Source organism: Phycodurus eques, chromosome 16 (assembly GCF_024500275.1).
Source record: "Phycodurus eques isolate BA_2022a chromosome 16, UOR_Pequ_1.1, whole genome shotgun sequence".
In the NCBI taxonomy this organism is placed as follows: domain Eukaryota; kingdom Metazoa; phylum Chordata; class Actinopteri; order Syngnathiformes; family Syngnathidae; genus Phycodurus; species Phycodurus eques.
Genome location: NC_084540.1, coordinates 12,288,609 through 12,298,087, shown reverse-complemented (window position 1 = coordinate 12,298,087; position 9,479 = coordinate 12,288,609).

Genomic DNA, 9,479 nt, shown 5'->3' with positions numbered 1-9,479 from the left:
TAATATACAAATATAGTTGCTGTTGAGTAGTATTACATTTAATAGTCTACTGGAATCTGCTTAAATGATTAATTGATTTATTGGCAAGCGTTTATCTGGACATTCATAAACATACAAAAACATACATTAAAAAAAGAGAAAAAAAAGCAATGGTCAAGATCCCTAACACGATATCATGCTGGTGTCAGACCCAGGTGTTGAAAAGTTCCTGAGTGACAATGAGCAGCAGGTGTAGCTGCTTCCTCCTCCTCCTCCTCCTGCTCCTCCTCCACCACCTTCCTGTACACCTGCCTCCACTTGGGCACCCAGTGGTGTGTGATAAGTGTACCATTTGGTAGCTTGACTTGATGCCATCTGCTGCTGTGTGACAGCCATTAATTGCAAAATAACTGGGACAAAGTAGACACAGCATACATGGTGATTACGGAGTCCTAAAATATGGATTTTCATTGATTATTATTGCTTCCAACCTGTGTGCAGTCTTAATTTTTTTATCTCTTGAAAAGTGTACACAAACACCCTCCAAGTGTTTGTTTGAGTGTGACTAATAGGTTTGCTTTTGAAAATGCAATTAAACATCCAGCTTGATGAAGGGTGAATTGTGTAAAAAAAAAAGGAAAATCCCCAAATCATCACTGGTGCACAACAGAAAAAGACAGAAGAAAGCAGCATTCAAGAACAAGAACTGAATTTAGAGTTTCCTCAAAACATGGGAAAGAAGAGTAATAAGAAGTAAACAAGACGGCAAAGCACAGACATCCTCCAAGGCCCAAAACTAACTCCAAATAATAATAAATTATTTCTCTATCCTAATACTGTAAGTGACTGGGTATGTACAGTATATTTCTAGTTATTGCCATTTGCAAATCAATCACTGGAGGTGTTTTGAATTTTAATGTGTTACATTGCTTCTGTCATGACATTTAGCTTTAATAAATTGATGCCCTTTAACAAGACATAAATGTCAAAACAAACCTTTTTTTAAGTAAGTGTAAAAATAAAATAATTTGTTTCAGAAGTAACCTTATAATAAAATGTGTAAAACAAAAACAACAACAACAACAATCAAAAGCATTGACTTGCCAGGCAATACAATTATTATTATTATCAATTATTATTTGATATTATCTTATCAAATGTCAAATCCTAAGATTTCAATGGGTATGAACATTTTGTTGATAACACCTTCCATTACTGTAGGCATATACTGACTGTTATAATGGTGCTAACCTTTGTAATATGTTACTCCTGATAGGTGGCTAGCATGCAAACATAATCTTATACTTAAAAACATGCAGATCTTAGCTATGAATTTGAACAAACAATTTGTATGTCCTTTGGGTGTCACTTTGTGCATTACAAAGTTTTCTCAATGATAGGTTGAATCTGCTATTCAGATCTATTTTCTGTACTGCTTGTTCTCATCAGGATCATGAAGTGAGATGAAGACTTTCGGCGAGATGCGTAGTACACCCTGGACTGGTCTTAATTCAGATCAACACACACGAATAGTGTTGACAAATAGTCGTTCAAAAAGTAGCTCTTAGTTCAAAAAGTGGTTCTTGTCTAAACTTCCACATAATAATAAAAACTACTGAATAAACCCACAGTCCTAAAAGCGTTAAATCCTGTGCTTGATGGCGGGAACAAGAAGATAAATGGAGAAAGATGGAGAGTGGGCAAAGAAAGAGCTATTGGGGGTGTTGACAGAGGGGAGAGTTTGTTTGTTGTAAAGAATGAGGGACAGTGTAATTAGTCATAAATAATAAAGATTTAGTTCTGTGCAGATGCATCTTTGATCCTGCAAACCTGCAGAGACTCATAATGTGGATATGGGTATTGACTGCACACAGACAAAGATGTGTGAACAAGACATAATGAGAGACAGTGTTGAAAACGATAATACGGAAATTGATTTAAGAATGAAGATTTGGTCATTTATCCTCCAACATTCAACTTCTTTCAGTGCATGGGAAGACTGATGAGATATGCTAGTGGGGTTTGTTCACTTGTTCCACAGGCTGACATGGCTAATTGAATCCAGAATCAACACTTCTCCGCACTGCTGACACGCTGCACATGCTAAGTAGCTCCATTAAAGAGAAAGCACAGCACTGAGGAATTGGATGCAGCAAAAAGGAGAAAACATATGCATAGACTTTTTGTTTTGTTTTGTTTTGTTATTTTAATTTATTCCCATTAAGTCTTTATTACCTCTCTTTGAGTCGTTACTTTATCGTGGTGGAGGGGTTTGTGTGTCCCAATGATCCTAGGAGCCAAGTTGTCTGGGGCTTCACCCATGGCAAACAGCTCCTAGGTGAGGGACCAGACAAAGCACGGTTCCAAAAACCCCTATGAAGAATAAATCAAATGGATCTAGGTTTCCCTTGCCCGGACGCGGGTGACCGGGGCCCCCCTCTGGAACCAGGTCTGGTGGCCGGGCCTGCACCCATGGGGCCCGGCCGGGCACCGCCCGAAATGTAACGTAGCTCCTCCTTCTCATGGGCTCACCACCTGTGGGAGGGGCTATAGGGGGCGGGTGCAGTGTGAGCTGGGCAGTGGCCAAAGGTGGGGACCTTGGCGATCCGATCCCCGGCTACAGAAACTGGCTCTAGGGACGTGGAATTTCACCTCTCTGACAGGGGAGGCCGAGCTGGTGTGTGAGTTTGAGAAGTTCCAACTAGATATAGTTGGGCTCGCCTCCACACGGCTTGGCCTCTGGTGCCAGTCCTCTTGAGAGGGGTTGGACTCTTTTCCATTCTGGAGTTGCCCATGGTGAGAGGCGGCGTGCAGGTGTGCCTGTGAACACCTCGGGATCCCCCCGGAAGAGCTGGAAGAAGTGGCTGGGGAGAAGGAAGTCTGGGCGTCCATGCTAAAGCTACTGCTCCCGCGACCCGCCTCGGATAAGCGGTAGAAAATGGATGGACGAATAAGTGCACACACTGAAGAGCAACTGGGCATGCAGTGGTGATGCTCTAATTACGAAATGCTTGGCACTTACCACATAGCACTTTGTTTGGGTTCTCAGATGAGAAATGCATTTGATGACGAGAACAAAATGTAAGAGTCTCATAGTGACTGCTTGATATTACTTTCATATCCACGCAAGACAGAGTAACGTGGTTCAACATGTTTCAGTGTGATACTGTTAGATGTGAGTCCAACAATGCTCAGCCCTACTTTGGTCTGCCAAGTACTTCGAAAAATATCTGGGTCCATTTAGTTGGGAAGCCGCTTGGCTTTCCGTCCCAGCCACTTGCTCACTTTGGCGCTCTGCCTTGTTGCTGGCCAGGTATCGCACAATGGACTTGAATGAGCATGCGAGTCGGGACCTCCTGCCCACAGTTTAGGATGAGGTGGTGCTCCCATGTATGTATTTCCTGCAGGAAAAAAAATGGCTCAAAGCTGCACTGAGCTGGAATGTTACTTCTTGCTGGGTTTCCAGTATTGGCAACTCTTTCATATTGATGATACACATGCACTGGGAAAATGTTTTTTTTTTTAACATGTTGCACATGATGAAAATGTGTTAAAATATTTTTTTTTTTAGGAGAAGAGGGGTAAATTATGTCATTTTAACAGATTTTAATCATGTGCAATGGATGTATATGTTCAAATTAAATAAATTCAATGGACTATTTTCAGTGTGTATCACAGACTCAAAAAAATTCCTCGTGTGTTGTCACCTTTGGTGACATCAGACGTGGCATCTTATTAAAACAAAAACATATATATGAATCGAGTAAGCCTTTTGCACAGCCCATTTAGAGAAATAGGTGACACAGCTGAAAAGGTACATTTGATATTCTGTAAAACCTTTTTACAAATAGAAAGCTGGGCATTATACTAATTATCTACAGTAAATCAACATAACACAAGGATTCAGAACTAAAACTGCAAATTTAGGAAGGTATGTAGGTATAAAACCTTACAAAACCAGCTTGTCGCTCTTCAAACTGATACAATTGTGGCTGTTCAAAAAATGACAGTCACAGCAGAGTTGCCTTTGCAATGATTAAACAACATGCTGTAGGTGTAGTTTAGATGCTAAAGGAGCAAGAAGCGACTGCATGCTTGGAAGCAATGGCATCCCCAAAATAGAGTAATGACGCCATGGAGGGAAAAAATGAGAAAATAACAAAATGAAACAGCAAAGACTGTATGTACAGAAGCAGCAGAAAAAAGCCATCTGTCAATATTGATTCAGGTGATCCGATTGATGTTTGAGGCAACATTGTAAACACTCCTAACACTCGAGTGTGTGTTTTGGGTTTGTGTGTGCAAATATTGTTGTCATTGTTGTCACATACTCTATGTGTCTCTCTATTCCAAGAGGTCATATCCCAGACACTATTGATCATTTTATTGAATAAATAATAATTAAACAGCTCATTTTTGATCCCACCCAGCTAAATGAAATACTGAATAATAAACGCCCCTCTATTTCCTGGCCATCAATTTCAGTCTTTCCTTTTATAGTCTGACACATTTGTTTTTGTCATTCATCCCTCATATTTGCTAGCCTTTCTTTTTGTGCTTGCTTGTTGTCGACACTCTTTCCACCTTACCTGTTCCTTCCCTTTGACATTAAAGATAACTAACCTCACCAAAAGATGCATCCGGTTTCCGGTTTGTCTTTATCCTCATCTTATCAAATACAAATGACTGTAAATTTCAGAGTAATTTAGATAGTCATCATCAATGTTTAATGTATCATTATTACAAAAATTACTTCATTTTTACATTGACTTTAAACAATTATGCAAATTTGATATAATGAGTTTTACTTCTATCTTTTTATTCTATTTTTTTGAGGGTTTGCCTAGTTATGTCATTATATAACTTTTTTTTCTTTTGTTAAATCAAGTCTGGGCGGCACGGTGGCCGACTGGTTAGAGCGTCAGCCTCACAGTTCTGAGGACCTGGGTTCAATCCCCGGCCCCGCCTGTGTGGAGTTTGCATGTTCTCCCCGTGCCTGCGTGGGTTTTCTCCGGGCACTCCGGTTTCCTCCCACATCCCAAAAACATGCATTAATTGACAACTCTAAATTGCCCGTAGGTGTGACTGTGAGTGCGAATGGTTGTTTGTTTGTATGTGCCCTGCGATTGGCTGGCAACCAGTTCAGGGTGTACCCCGCCTCCTGCCTGATCACAGCTGGGATAGGCTCCAGCACGCCCGCGACCCGAGTGAGGAGAAGCGGCTCAGAAAATGGATGGATGGATAAATCAAGTCTGTTTTCTGTTGTGGCCTCTTAAAAGCAGTGAAAGCAAAGCAGCAGATTATCTCTGTCGGATTAGATAAACGTAGGAGGGAGAACCATTTCTGGCAGTGATGCAATTTCAAACTTGTGTTGCTCAATGAAATGACTTTAAAACAAATCGAATGCAAACAGCAGACAAACATAACCAGCAGCCGTACTTGTAACTTCAATGTTATAAACATGCAGGTGCCAATGAAAACAGCTAGAAGACACGGATCAGAAGCAGCAGCTCAGCGACAGCGGCACGGAACAGGTGACACGTCAACATAGGCAAGGTGACTTTTGTTGGGTTGCCTGTAACACTTAAGAACAGTGTGAGCAGGAAAACTGCAGAGAAATAGTCAAGTATTACTCGTGAAAGAAAAACAAATGTGTGCAGTTTGTCATAAATGACTGAGAACGCAAACACTGGCTCTTTTTTTTTGACATTCACATAGGTATCTTAATTCATTCTAACTTGATGGTGCCAATTAAAAAATATTTGCATTGAGCCTGAAATGGGTCAATTTCAACAGACGTCTGTTCACTAGTGGGTAGTCGTTAGTGCCATTTCTTCTTCTGTCTTAAATGACACCAAAACAACATTTCTTCTTAACACAATGATGACCTCTCACAAGAGAATGGCAAAACAACAGATTAAAAGGTTTCGTAGGTTTCCATTTCATTTGTACACTTGTCAACAAATTGAACATTATTCTTTTACAGACTCAAATAAAACTAAAACGTTAGTTGGTAAAATTACTTTTTGAATTCTTCTGTGCACTTCTATACTATGCCTTTTATTTCTAACTGAGCTTTTGTCATTATATACATAAAAAAAAAACAAAAAAAACAGATTTGAAAAATAATTTATTTTCCGGGCATTATTCTCAGTTTAAACAACCGAAGATAATCCAAGCTGCTGTGTCCAATGATACAGTATGTGCACACATTAAGTATCATCATCACCAGTCAGTAGTTTCACTATAATGATTGACGTACTGTATATCGGTGTCTAATGATGCCTTGTCGGTACATTCAGACAGTGGCAAAAGCGCTGATTACAGAAGCACAACGAGGGTGAACATTGCATGTCAGTTAAGTTAATGGAATCCTGGATGATTTTGAATGCCAGTTGAATATTTTTGTTGTAACATCTGGTCACCAAAGGATTTTAACATGCACAACTGAAACTGAAGAAACATAATATAATATTATATAGTATAGTAGTACAAACATTGTTTTTTTTCCAGTAATGCACGTGGTTAGGTCGACTACATCACATTCCAAGGATCTAGCATTTCTTTGGAGCGTTTGCATTTCATCCCCGTACTTGTGTGGGTTTTCTGCGGGTACCGCAGTTCCACAATATAAAACATATTACATTAGATTAGATTATAATAGATTAGATTAGATCAAATCAGATCAGATCACATCAGATTGGACTGGATGGCACTGAACCAGACCAGATCAGAAAAGTTTCGGTCTGTCGGTAGGTACTGTATGTACTGTAGATATGCAGGTAGTTAGAAACAATGGGGATATAATCTGTATGACACAGGCAATGTGTGGATGTTTTAATTAGCTTTTTTCAGTAAAACACTAAAAACTAAATACTTGTTTTCTGTTGCAGTTGTGAAACACCACAGTACCAAGTCAAGGCCTTGAAGGTAAAGGTCCACAGCATCTGCTAAATCACATCTTACCTTCAACTCCTTTACTTGACTTGAAAGGGAGGAAGAGGAGAAGAGTAAAGTTAAAATGAGGAGACATTAGAGGTCAGTAAACACGGGGGGTTTGCAGGCATAGCAGAGGTGAAGGGGATAAGAAGTAAAGGGGGTTACAAAACCCCTGCTTGAAATTTACAGGCCTTGCGCTGTTGCGCTGTTACGTTACCTGTTACATTAGGCTTGAGGAGCTTTGCTGAAACTTTGGTGGAATGTCCACCTCTAATTTGTAACAAGTTAAAAAGAAGGAAAAAAGAGAAAAACAAGAAGTGTTATATGAATATAACATCCTTGCTTGATTTTTAGTAACAATATAGCTGCTTTCAAAACATGCAATACATACATTTACAACTAAATGCTTTAGTTGGAACCTGTTCCAAACTATTTTAATGAAGAACTTTACTTGTAGATTTACAGCATGAGTCCCATGGCAGTATGGGATGAATTGGGATGCTGACGCGGTAGTCTTATATTATTGGTGGACTTAACAATTGCATAGGTGTATCCTGCATTTGTTTGACAAAGATCATTTATGCTACTTTAAAACTGTATAATTGCAGACCACAGAGTTAACAGAGTTAAGTTAGGCGCTCTAAAATTTGTGTGCCAATGCCTTTTTTCCATTTATGTGTCTGTGCGTGCGTGCATGCGTCTTTGTGCGTGTGCCTTCTCCTGTCATGGTTTATCGAATCACTTGTCATCTTGTTTCTGTCAGACTGCCAAGAAAAGCCATCAGCAGGACAATTGTCTCTATGACAAGAGCGAGCGAGCGCGCGAGCACGCACGCGGCTACCTGTATTTTTCATCCATCCATTTTCTGAGCCGTTTCTCCTCACTAGGGTCGCGGGCGTGCTGGAACCTATCCCAGCTGTCATCGGACAGGAGGCGGGGTACACCCTGAACTGATTGCCAGCCAATCACAGCAGTATTTTTCAGACAATAGCAATTGTATATCAATAAGAGCAATGATGCAAAATGTTATACATTGAAAGTAAACCATCTATGATACATCATACTATCTGTGTAACCGAAGAACTGAAAAAAATTTTTTGCACATGAGCACACACAAAATTCTATCCATCTACTTTCTTTACTGCTTGGCCTGTTCAGGGTCAAGGGGAGCTCGATCTGACATTCTTTTCACCTCCAGGACATTCTTAAAAACTTTCCTTAGGAGAAACCCTACTCCAATTCTCTTCCCATCTACTCCTCCGTAAAATTCTTTGAACCCTGCTTCTAAACTTGTTGCCTGACTGGCTCATCATCATGTCAACCAACTCCACAGTGTTTCCTGTCATAGTCAAAACATTCAAGGTCCCTACTTTCAGTTTTTGGCTCTTGTGGTTTCCTCTTCTCTGCCCATGAACACATTTTCCTCCTCTCTTTGGTCTTCCACTTAGATCCACAGAAGTTGAATTTCCATGAATTTCCATCGACGCCTTGCAAATTAACAGTCAAGACGGTGGTCCTGTTAACCACAATTCGGGCCACAACCGATCCGTTATGAAATTCTTAGCATAAATGCTCATAATTGTTGGGCAGAGTTTTACGCCAGATGCCCTTCTTGATATACTGTAATTGAATAGATAAATATTTTTAAAAAAAAAAAATGAGAAACGGAGGAGTACAAAATAAGTCCCCCCCCAGCCCTTACATACAGTAAACAATAGTATACAGTATATCTCATTGATGATCCATGTTCACATTATCATGACAACCTTGGGAAAATACTTATATTACAATGGTACGTTGACTTACACGTTTAATTCGTTCCGTGACCAAGCTTGTAACTCAATTTACTCGCATACAGTATCAATTCAAAAGCATGATAAAACAAGAAAACAAATTGCAAAGAAATAAACTGGTTCTACAATCGCATAATTATTGTATGTTGGGACAAGACAAAAGTCACAACCACAACAACAGCACTGTTTGACGTTGTCATGCATATGTGAATGAATGTTTTTTTGCATGTGTAGAATAAACACAAGTGTATTCAGACTTTATGTGTTGTTATGTAAAGGTATGGGAGTGTTTATAAGTATAAACGGAATCATCTCAGAAGTCCATTAAAATGGGAGCGAAGATGAAGTGTTTGGATGCTCACAGCTGCTCTGAATCAAGCCTGAGGGCATTTAGACAGGCGCACTCCTGCAGCAATCTGTCAGCGGAATGGGATGTTTGAAGATGTCTGAGTCTGCAGGAGGCTTTGTCTCTTTTTATGTGAGAAATTGAATTTGTGCGTGTCGGCAGACAACAGTGACATTTCAATTTCACATGACATCGACGATGCGTCACATGTGACCTCCACAAGCGACGCAGCAAGCTTCATCATCTTCTCCTCTCTGGAAATAGAGACAAAATAATGATGGAGCACTTGTTCACACTGCACAATTGTTTCTCTTCATATTGTTCTATTTCTAAAGGAGGAAGCATGGAAATATATGTATACTTGTGCACGCTGGGTACATAAAATATTTTCAATGTTGTCCACCAGAGGCAGCTTTAAGAAT